Source organism: Chiloscyllium plagiosum, chromosome 6 (genome assembly GCF_004010195.1).
Source record: "Chiloscyllium plagiosum isolate BGI_BamShark_2017 chromosome 6, ASM401019v2, whole genome shotgun sequence".
NCBI lineage: Eukaryota > Metazoa > Chordata > Chondrichthyes > Orectolobiformes > Hemiscylliidae > Chiloscyllium > Chiloscyllium plagiosum.
This window is the reverse complement of record NC_057715.1, coordinates 55,021,725-55,032,445: the sequence shown is the minus strand read 5'-3', so window position 1 is coordinate 55,032,445 and position 10,721 is coordinate 55,021,725. Positions and strand designations below refer to the sequence as shown.

Below are 10,721 nucleotides of genomic sequence, written 5' to 3'. Positions count from 1 at the left end.
CTTGGTCACCTCCTCAAACAATTCAATAAGACTTATAAGGCAAGACCTACCCTTCACAAATCCGTGCTGGCTGTCCCTAATCAAGCAGTGTCTTTCCAGATACTCATAAATCCTATCCCTCAGTACCCTTTCCATTACTTTGCCTACCACCGAAGTAAGACTAACAAGTGATCAAATGATCACAGTACGGTGATTTTTCAGCAAGAAACCTAACGAAGCAGACAAAACGCACCCAGAATCACTAGCCACTCTTCCCTACATCAAAGACATAAAATCATAGAGTCATAGAGAGGTACAGCATGGAATCAGACCCTTCGGTCCAACTCATCCATGCTGACTAGATGTCCTAACCTAATCTAGTCCTATTTGCCAGCACTTGGCCCATATCCCTCTAAACTCTTACGATTCATATACCCATCCAGATACCTTTTAAAAGTTGCAATTGTACCAGTCTCCAGCACTTCCTCCGGCAGCTCATTCCATGCACGTTCCACCCTCTGCGTGAAAAGGTTGCCGCTTAGCTCCCTTTTATAACTTTCCATTCTCACCCTTATCCCATGCCCTCTAGTTCTGGACTCCCCCACCCCAGGAAAAAGACCTTGTCTATTTATCTTATCCATGCCCCTCATGATTTTATAAACCTCTATGAGGTCATCCCTTAGAGTTCGACGCTCCAGGAAAAACAGCCTCAGCCTATTCAACTTCTCCCTATAGCTCAAATCCTCCAACCCTGGCAACATCCTTGTAAATCTTTTCTGAACCCTTTCAAGTTTCACAACATCCTTCTGATATGAAGGAGACGAGCATTGCACGCAATAGTCCAACAGTGGCCTAACCAATGTCCTGTACACCCAAAACATAACCTCCCAACTCCTCTACTCAATGCTCTGACAAATAAAGGCAAGCATACCAAACACTTTCTTCATTATGCTATCTAACTGCAACTTCACTTTCAAGGAGCTATGAACCTGCACTCCAACGTCACTTTGTTCAGCAACACTCCCCAGGACCTTAACATTATGTATATATGTCCTGCTAAGATTTGCCTTTCCAAAATGCAGCACCTTGCATTCATCTAAATTAAACTCCATCTACCACTCCTTAGTCCATTGGCCCATCTGACCAAGATTCTGTTGTAATCTGAGGTAACCTTCTTCGCTGTCCACTACACTTCCAATTTTGGTGTCATCTGCAAACTTCGTAGCTATAACTTCTATGTTCATATCCAAATCACTTATTAAATGACAAAAAGTAGTGGACCCAGCACCCATCCTTGTGGCACTCCACTGGTCACAGGCCTCCAGTTTGAAAAACAACCCTCCACCACCACCCTCTGTCTTCTTTGAGCCAATTCTGCATACAAATGGCTAGTTCTCCCTGTATTCCATGAGATCTAACCTTGCTAACCAGTCTACCATGGTGAACCTTGTTGAACGCCTTACTGAAGTCCATATAGATTGTGTCTACCACTCTGCCCTCATCAATCCTCTTTATTACTTTTTCAGAAAACTAAATCAAGTTTGTGAGATATGATTTCCCATGCACAAAGTCTCAGAAATGACCACCAGACTAGTCAGACCTCTTGGCATCATGGTAGCCCACAAACCCAGCAACACACTAAAACAGCAGCAAATGAACTTGAAAGACACTGTACAGACAACAAACAAAACAAACGTCATTTACAAAATACCTTGCAGGAACTGTAATAAACAATACATTGGACAAACAGGTAGAAAACTAGCCACCAGGATACATGAACATCAACTAACCACAAAAAAGACATGGTCCACTCTGTATGTATCTTTACATACAGATGAGGAAGGACACCATTTCGATTGGGACAACACATCTATCCTAAGACAAGCCAAACAGAGACACTCATGAGGCATTCCAACTGGAGCTCTATCAACAACATGTCGAAATGGACACCATCTACCACCCTCTGAGAAAAAGAACAGGAAATGATATCACCAACACAGGAAATGACATCATCAGTCCAAGGAAACCAAAACACATAAATAGAAAGCAAGACATTACACCAGTGCTTCACCAGAGGCTCACTGATGAAGTTACCTAGAATGGTGATGAAACATCTGAAAATGAACCTTCCAGCTCTGCGAGCAAATTTACATCCAGAACCTCAACCTGAGCTACAAATTTTCTCAAATCTCACATTGATTCCACTTCCTAATTTTCTGAATCAAATATAATTCTGTCATATTTTATTATCAGGCTACTCCTATTTTTCCAATTTTCTTGTCTTCAAAATGTTGCATACCCTGGCATTTTTATTACTCATCATTAATCACCTCAGAACTGTGGAATGGTGATTATATCAAGCCTTTTTATTTCTATTTGTACTGTTAGTTTCTCCATCTTATTGTCAATACTTTACCTATTCAGATAAAACAAATAATTTTATATATGAACCACTTTTTTTCACTGTTCACTTATGTTCTATTGGCATTATTTTCCTTGGTCCTGTCCCACTCTATTTACCCGAAATGTCTACGCTATTCCCTTGCCTTGAGTTTTCTTTCGATTTGTAAGTCTGCACCTGATTCCACTCCACCACTCCTTTTTAGTTTAAACTTTCCTCCACAGTCCAACTTTACATGTCAATGGGCTACTGATCCTAGGACCATCTCAATGAAATAATGCTGGTTTTTCCGAGGGCTAGATAACAGTGTCCCATGATTTAAAATTATTTCCTCCCAGAGCAGTCTTTGAACCATGAATTTAATATTCTAACCCACTTGACTGTATGCCATCTAGTGTTCCGTTCAACCCAGAGATGATTACTTTTCAGTGTCTGCAATCAGGGGTCTGTTCTAGTTCTTTAAAGTAACTCAATAGAAAATCATTCCTCATTCTATCCATGTCAATACATGAATGACAGCAACTGAATCCTTCATTCTCACTCCAAATTCATATCCAGATGTGAGGGCATATTCTTTAACCCTAGAACTGGACAGGCAACTTAATCTTTGGAACCATGGGTATGGACAAAAGATCTACAACCTTGACTGTACTGCTCCTTCATTACCATGTTCCTTTTCACTTTCTCTGCTTGAATGGCATCCTGTACCATGGAGCTATAGTTCATTTACCTTTCTGTCATTGTTCTCATCCTAAAACCTTGGCCAAAAAAAAAGGCTGCTATTCTTCCTGTCACCACTTCCCTTCTCTACCTGATGATTGAGCAACTTAGAAATGTGACTTATTCCAAAAGATGTGACTGCATCCAGGATCCAGGTGAATGTTCCTCTTTTTGATGAGAATACCACAAACTGATATAATGATCTGATTGGGGCCTGTAACTTTTTTTTTCCCTTATTGTGGACATTATTTTCGACCCCAGTAAATTACCAAGTAATTAAAGCTACAAGAGTTTATACAATAGGATAAACTTTGCGTACATTTAGAAGAATTAGAGGTGATTTATTGAAACTTACAGGATTCTTAAAGCACTTGACAGAATAAATATTGGGAGGATGTTTCCCCTCTTGGGAGGCTCTCCAACCAGGGGATATAGTCTCGGTATGAAGCGGTGCCAATTTAAGATTGAGATAAGAAATAATTTTTTCTTTGAAGGTTGAGAGTCTTCGGGGCTTCTTGCCTCATAGAGCTGTGGGGACAGAAGCGTGAATCAGATAGATTCCTAACTAGTAAGGGATTCAAGGATTATGAGGAAATGGTGGGAAAATGAACATGAGGAATGTCAGATCAGCATGATCCTATTGAATGATAGAGCCAGTGAGAGGGGGTAAACCACCTACTCCTGTTGCTATATCTTATGGTCTTACAAACAGATTTATAAAATTAAATTAATCCAAAATAGAACACAAAATCAAAAATATATACACAATTTACAAACTGACATCCAGAATTAACAAGACGTTGACAGACAAATAGTGGTTGAACATCCAACAGAGTACATCAAATTGCAAATACCATCAAGCGAGATTTTACAAATTTCTCAGCAACTCATCCAATTATTTGTGACTCTGTGGCTCACTAAACCATCTTAAAATTTGCCTCCTTCACAATGGATTCCATTTTGAAAACATTTTCAAAGCAACAATTACTTACCCCTGATAATACAATCTCTCCTGAAGGAGTGTCAGACTGGACTGATGAAACTGCACTAGATTAGAGTGGGGTTGGAAAGGCACAGCCGGTCAGGCAGCATCCGAGGAGCAGAAAATGAAACTACATTCCTACCAATAATTACTAGAAGGATTCCAACTCTTTCAGACAGCCATCCACTAAACTGGCACTGCCCTTGGGTTTCTCTGAACTTCAGTCTCCCATCTTCACTGAGCTATCGATATTGCATGTGGACTTCATTGAACCTCAACAGTGAGCTACATCAAGTAGCTTCTGGGGCTTCAATGAGACCACATCTCCTCAGACAAAACAGCGAACATTAACTCTTGACAATCTTGAAATCTTTAGATCTTGAAAATCTTTTGCTTAAATCTGAGGAGATAGGTTATGGAACTATAAGCCTATGAATCCGACCTCAGATTTAAAAAAGACATGAGAGGCACATTCTTTACACAGAGGGTGGTTTGTGTGTGTAATGAACTTCCTGAGGAAGTGGTGCACAATTACAATGTTTAAAAGACACTTGAATAAGTACATAAATAAGAAAGAGTTGGAGGGATATTGGCTAGGAGCAAGCAGGGTTAAAAAGAATCCAAAGGGATTTTAGAAATACGTGAAGGACAAAAGGGTAACTAGGGAGTGAATAAGGCCCCTCAAAGATCAGCAAGGCAGCCTTTGTATGGAGCCGCAGGAGATGGGGGAAATACTAAATGAGTATTTTGCATCAGTGTTTACAGTGGAGAAAGACATGCAAGATATAGAATATGGGGAAATAGAAAAATGTCCGTATTGCAGAAGAGGAAATGTTGGATGTCTTGAAATGCATAAAGATGAATAAATCCCCAGGACCTGATCAGGTGTACCCTAGAACTATGTGGCAAGCTAGGGAAGTGATTGCTGGTCCCCTTGCTGGGATATTTGTATCATTGATAGTCACAGGTGAGGTGCCAGCAGACTGGAGGTGGTGCCACTGTGTAAGAAGGGTGGTAAGGATAAGCCAAGGAACTATAGACCAGTGAACCTGATGTCACTGATGGGCATGTTGTTGGAGGGAATCCTGAAGGACAGGATTTACATTTATTTGGAAAGGCAAGGACTGATTAGGGATAGTCAACATGGCTTTGTGCATGGGAAATCATGTCTCATGAACTGAATTGAGTTTTTTGAAAAAGTAACAAACAGGATTGACGAGGGCACATCGGTGGACGTGATCTATATGGACTTCAGTAAGGCATTCAACAAGGTTCCCCATGGGAGACTGGTTAGCAAGGTTAGAACTCATGGAATACAGGGAGAACTAGCCATTTGTATACCGAACTGGCTCAAAGGTAGAAGACAGAGGGTGGTGGTGGAGGGTTGTTTTTCAGACTTGAAGCCTGTGACCAGTGGAGTGCTACAAGGATCGGTGCTGGGTCCTCTACTTTTTGTGATTTATATAAGTGATTTGGATATGAAAATAGGAGGTATAGTTAGGAAGTTTGCAGATAACACCAAAATTGGAAGTGTAGAGGACAGTGAAGAAGACTACCTCAGATTACAATAGGATCTTGATCAGATGGGCCAATGGGCTGAGGAGTGACAGATGGAGTTTAATTTAGATAATTGTGAGGTGCTGCATTTTGGGAAAGCAAATCTTATCAGGATATATTCACTTAATGTTAAGGTCCTAGGGAGTTTGCTGAACAAAGAGATCTTGGAGTGCAGGTTCATAGCTCCTTTAAAGTAGATTCACAGGTAGATAGGAGAGTGAAGAAGGTATTTGATATAATTTCCTTTATTGGCCAGAGCATTGAGTATAGGAGTTTGGACGTCATGTTGCGGATGTACAGAATTTTGCATGCAATTTTGGAATATTGCATGCAATTTTGGTCTTTTTACCTGGAGCATTGAATGCTGAGGGGTATCCTCATAGAAGTTTATAAAATCATGAGGGGCATGGATAGGATGAACAGACAAGGTCATTTCCCTGGCGTGGGGTGTCCAGAATTAGAGGGCATAGGTTTAGGGTGAGAGGGGAAAGATACAATAGAGACCCATGGGACAACTTTTTCATGCCGAGGGTGGTGCTTGTATGGAATTAAGCTGCCGGCAAAAGTGATGGAGGCTGGTACAATTTCAACATTTAAAAGGCATCTGGATGTGTATATGAATAGGAAGGGTTTAGAGGGATATGGGCCAAGTGCTGGCAAATGGGACTAGATTAGGTTAGGATATCTAGTCAGCATGGATGAGTTGGACCAAAGGGTTTATTTCCGTGCTGTACATCTCTATGACTCTCTGAGATGTGACTAGTTTAGTTTGAGATTATGTTTAGCATGATTGGTTGAACTGAAAGGGTTGTGGGAGTGTTGGGAGTGAAGGAGGGAGTGGATCAGGGTGCCCCGGAGGGCTGACAAGGAAGGGGAGGGGATTATGTATCTGGTGGTAGCATCCTGCTGGAGGTGGTGGAAATGATCTAATCTTTGTTTTTGACAGATTGACTAGTGTCAATTTTGCATTTAAGATCAAATTACACCTACCTTAGAATCAAATGAGAAACACTTAGCAGCTGCTGGATGTAAAATAAAAAAATCACATCTTTTGCCTCTGCACTAAATTCCCACCACACTAAATCCACAACCTTATCCCTTTGGTTGTGAAACTTCCAGTTCCCCAACCACACTGAGCATGAGGAAATGCTTACTATTTAGAGTCTTACAACCCTCACTCAAGCTCCAGTTACTAAAATAGCTTCCTGCCACAATAGTTAACAGCTATTCAGGCAAATGCTACTCATGATTGACAATTAACTGTCACTGATAGGAGGTTTTTGTTAATAAAGTGTCTTTTCCTCTTGCGGTACAGTGGTAAGGAGGAGGAGGCCTCAAGTTCACACCTTCTCCAGCTGTTTAATAACATCTTTGAACAGGTTGGTTAGAAAATAGGTTAACATAGTGTCTTGCCTTCTTGTGGCACAGAGGTAGTTTCCCTATCCCTGGATGAGGAGGCTTGGATTCAGGTCCAGTGGTGTATAATAATATCTCTGAACATGTTGCTTCAAAAATATGTTAAATTTTATAAAAGTGCCTTAATTCGATTGCAGCTCAACTCTCAAGGTCTCTTGAATCATTCATCCCCCATCCCCGATCTCAAGTGTTTAGCAGAACCATCCCATGTACCTGCATTTGTATCACCTCTTCAGCCACACACCCCTGTCCAATCCCATCAGTAATCCAACAAGTTTTCTTATCTACTACTTTTTATTATGTTACTGTGGAAGTCATAGAACACTGGGGATTTTTTTACCTTGCATCTCATTTATTTCTCCCACACCGTTTATTATTTGGATTGTTAATGGGGAGCTCTTCCTTCACACTTTCATTTAATTTTTCTTACATTTAAACTCAGCCTCTGCTGTCATGTCTACCAATGATATTGTCAATAGATTAGGAAAGTACAAGAGGCCAGAATGTGGAAAACGTACAGGATACCACAGGATAAGGAAAGGCAAAAGATTCAGAATATAATTTGGAGGATTTGGGTGACTGAATAGGTCAGCAATGACAAGAATAATGGTGGAACAGGATTCTTTACACAAATGGGAGCAAATTTGGATGAGCTGAAAATATGCAATGTGGAAAATATAAATAACGCAATGCCCAATATATTAGCATTGTGATATGAGGATACAATTTATCGGGTGGTGATTCATAATTGTAGTTATTAAATAGTGTAGATACAGCATCAAGTTTATTGATAAGACTGGAAGAAAAGGGACAGCAAAAATAGTACTGACAATAATCAGGAGAAATGAATGTGGATGAAGATGATGTTCGAGACTCAGTACACGAGTACGGGCCATTAATATGACATTTCAGGAAAGATGTATAAGGAGTCGTGATTCAGTCAGGTATGTTCTCAACCCTGTGGTAATTCCTCTAATCAGAACTGCAGCCAAAAGTCTATTCTAGTTAGATTAAGCATGAAAGCAAACTTCGATATGTTTAAGTCCTTTCAGGCACCAGTCAATTACATCAGCTCATACTGAATTTCACTGCAACCCTCCCATGCCCCCACAAATTCTTTTTTTGAACACATTCTTCCTTGCAGCACATCTCTGTCCTTAATTATTACAGTATTTTCCAGTGATCAGCTCGGAAGACCTGAGAACACCAATGAGAGAACATCTGACAGATTTTATTATTATGTTCTCACCTCAATTGCCCGAAAACTATAATTCACATAAGTTTCTGCACCTGTGATGTCCTTGATAATGACATCCCCATAAAAGGTGAAATAGCAGTGAGTTCTCAATTCATCAACATGTAATGCCGGCTGCTCATCTTCTGTAAAGTAATGAATAATATACAGGTCATTGCTGGAAGATTAAATCTTAGAGGGAACCGAAGGCTGTGACACATTGTATATTTTTATAAATAGTGAATCATAAAATAAAATATGTCATGAGCCAAAAAGAAAATCAGCAAGTAATAGGTCCCTCAGCAATTTGATATGTGATATCAAATTTGATATCAGATACATTCCCCTTTACATTATACTTTTACTCCCCAATGTTTTTACAACATTTGCTCAACTTTGGATATGTTTGAGTTAACAATATTGATTAATGAAAAGTGTATATTTCCCATTCTTGACTACGGTTGCTTTGTGCAAAATTACATTGATGTCAGTGAAAAACCAATCTTACTCAATCACAGAAAATCCTTTTTGATGTCCATAATTCATGTGATACTCACTTATAGTTGTCTTTGATTGAAAACCAGACTGAAAGATTGCAAGGCAAGATCATTTTCCTTCAGACATATTTTTTCAGTAAAGTCTTTGTGATACAGACAAATAACATGATAATTGATGGTCACACTACTTAGTCAGGCACTGTTCTCTAAACTGGCATCATCTCAATTATATTTTTCAAAATACAATGGATAAAAAATCTTACTGACCCGGAGCTATGGCAATTAGCTTCATTGCTTAATTGTTCAATGCCCTTCAGACCCATAAAGGACATTACTGTTTTACTCAAGCTGACAACTCTAATTTAAGGATAATGTTAGTAATACTCGCCTTTGTATGCCTTGTTATAATGTCATGCTTTCCGTGAACTATCTGTAAACCCTTAAATATCAATTGTGATGGTTAAGCAGGTGAAATCAGATTAGCTAATCTGTTCTATATTGGGACATATGTCTTATAGTTTAGATCTTGAGGCTGAGTAAGATTGTGCAAGAGCTGGTAAAGAAACTCATTAAAAAGTAAATAGAATAGTGGCTTTTATCTTAAAGAATGGAATGCAATGGGGTCAATGGAATTCTACAGCTATACATAGCTCTGGCTAGAATCCCACTGGGGTACATTATTCAATTCTGGGCACCACACTTCAGGAAGACTTTCAATGACATTTTTCAGAATTGTGTAAGATCACAAGAAACAGAACCAAGAGTTCAAAAAGTCTCTTGAATAATCTGTATTGTTCATTAAGATAATGACAGATCTGATCTTGGTCTCTACTGTTTTGTCTGTTCCTCATAACCCTTGAGTCCCATTATAATTCACAAATTTGTCCATCTTAACACTGAATATATTAAATAATCAGTCTGCACAGCTTTTTGAGGTAGAGATTTCCATAGATTCATGACGCTCTGGGGGAAGAACTTCTTCCTTGTCTCTGATGTTTGGGTGGATTCTTCTTTTGAAACTGTGCTCTAGTTTTAGATTCCATTGGGGAAAACATTCTTTCAGCATTTACTCCACAAAATCATCTTAGAATCTTCAGAATTTTTCAAAGATCACCATTCATTCTTCTAAATCCCAATATGTACAGGATCCATCTGATAAACCTACCTTCATAAGCAAATCCTTACTTCCAAGCAACTTAGAAAACCTTCTCTGAACTCTTTTCAATGTAAGTTCCAATGCCCTGTACCGTTGTTGCAAGACATCCTGACCTTTATACTCCATCATCACCCTTTCAATAAAAGGCCAACATGCATTTTGCTTTCCTAATTACTTGCTATACTTGCAGGCTAGCCTTCTTTACAGAATTCTGTGAGTGCTGATAGTAAGGCTGGCATTTGCTGCTCATCCCTAATTGATCTTGAGAAGATAATGGCGTTACATGTGTAAGAAACCCCAATCTCCTCTGTCCTACGGCATTCTACATTCTCTTTCTATTTAAATAATATTCTACATTTCCATTCTCTTGCCAAAATAGCTAATTTCATTTTTCCACATTATGCCCAGCTGCCAATTTTTTTGCCCAATCATTGTAGCCTATATGTATCCCTTCACAAACTCTTTGGACTGAATCTCCTGATATGGGAAATTGTGTTGTGCACCTCAGCTCAAGGCCCTGTTCCACTGTGGGGTCTTGAAGTCCTGATGTGTGCACAAGTCTGATAAATGGGTAGTTTAAATGTCCAATTGCCAGTTTTAAATTTCCAAATTATGTACAATTTCCTACAACAATGGGACTAAGGTGACACCTGGATTATTTGCCACATACTTGCCCTAGTTTTTACACAGATTTAGTTAGAGTTATTCACAGCTAGTAGAAAGTCTGGTGAGGAGCACAGACTTAGGTAAGTCAGTTGGACTTTCAAAGTGCTTGAATA

General features: G+C 39.4%; 1 long non-coding RNA gene across 1 annotated transcript in view; it reads right to left on the bottom strand.

The window, feature by feature from the left end:
• LOC122550593 overlaps positions 1-10,721 on the bottom strand; it is an 88,091-nt gene that overhangs the window by 8,004 nt on the left and 69,366 nt on the right. Inside the window, exon 3 of the long non-coding RNA XR_006311890.1 lies at positions 3,456-3,628. This is a non-coding gene — a long non-coding RNA (uncharacterized LOC122550593). The remainder of the gene's footprint in view (positions 1-3,455; positions 3,629-10,721) is intronic.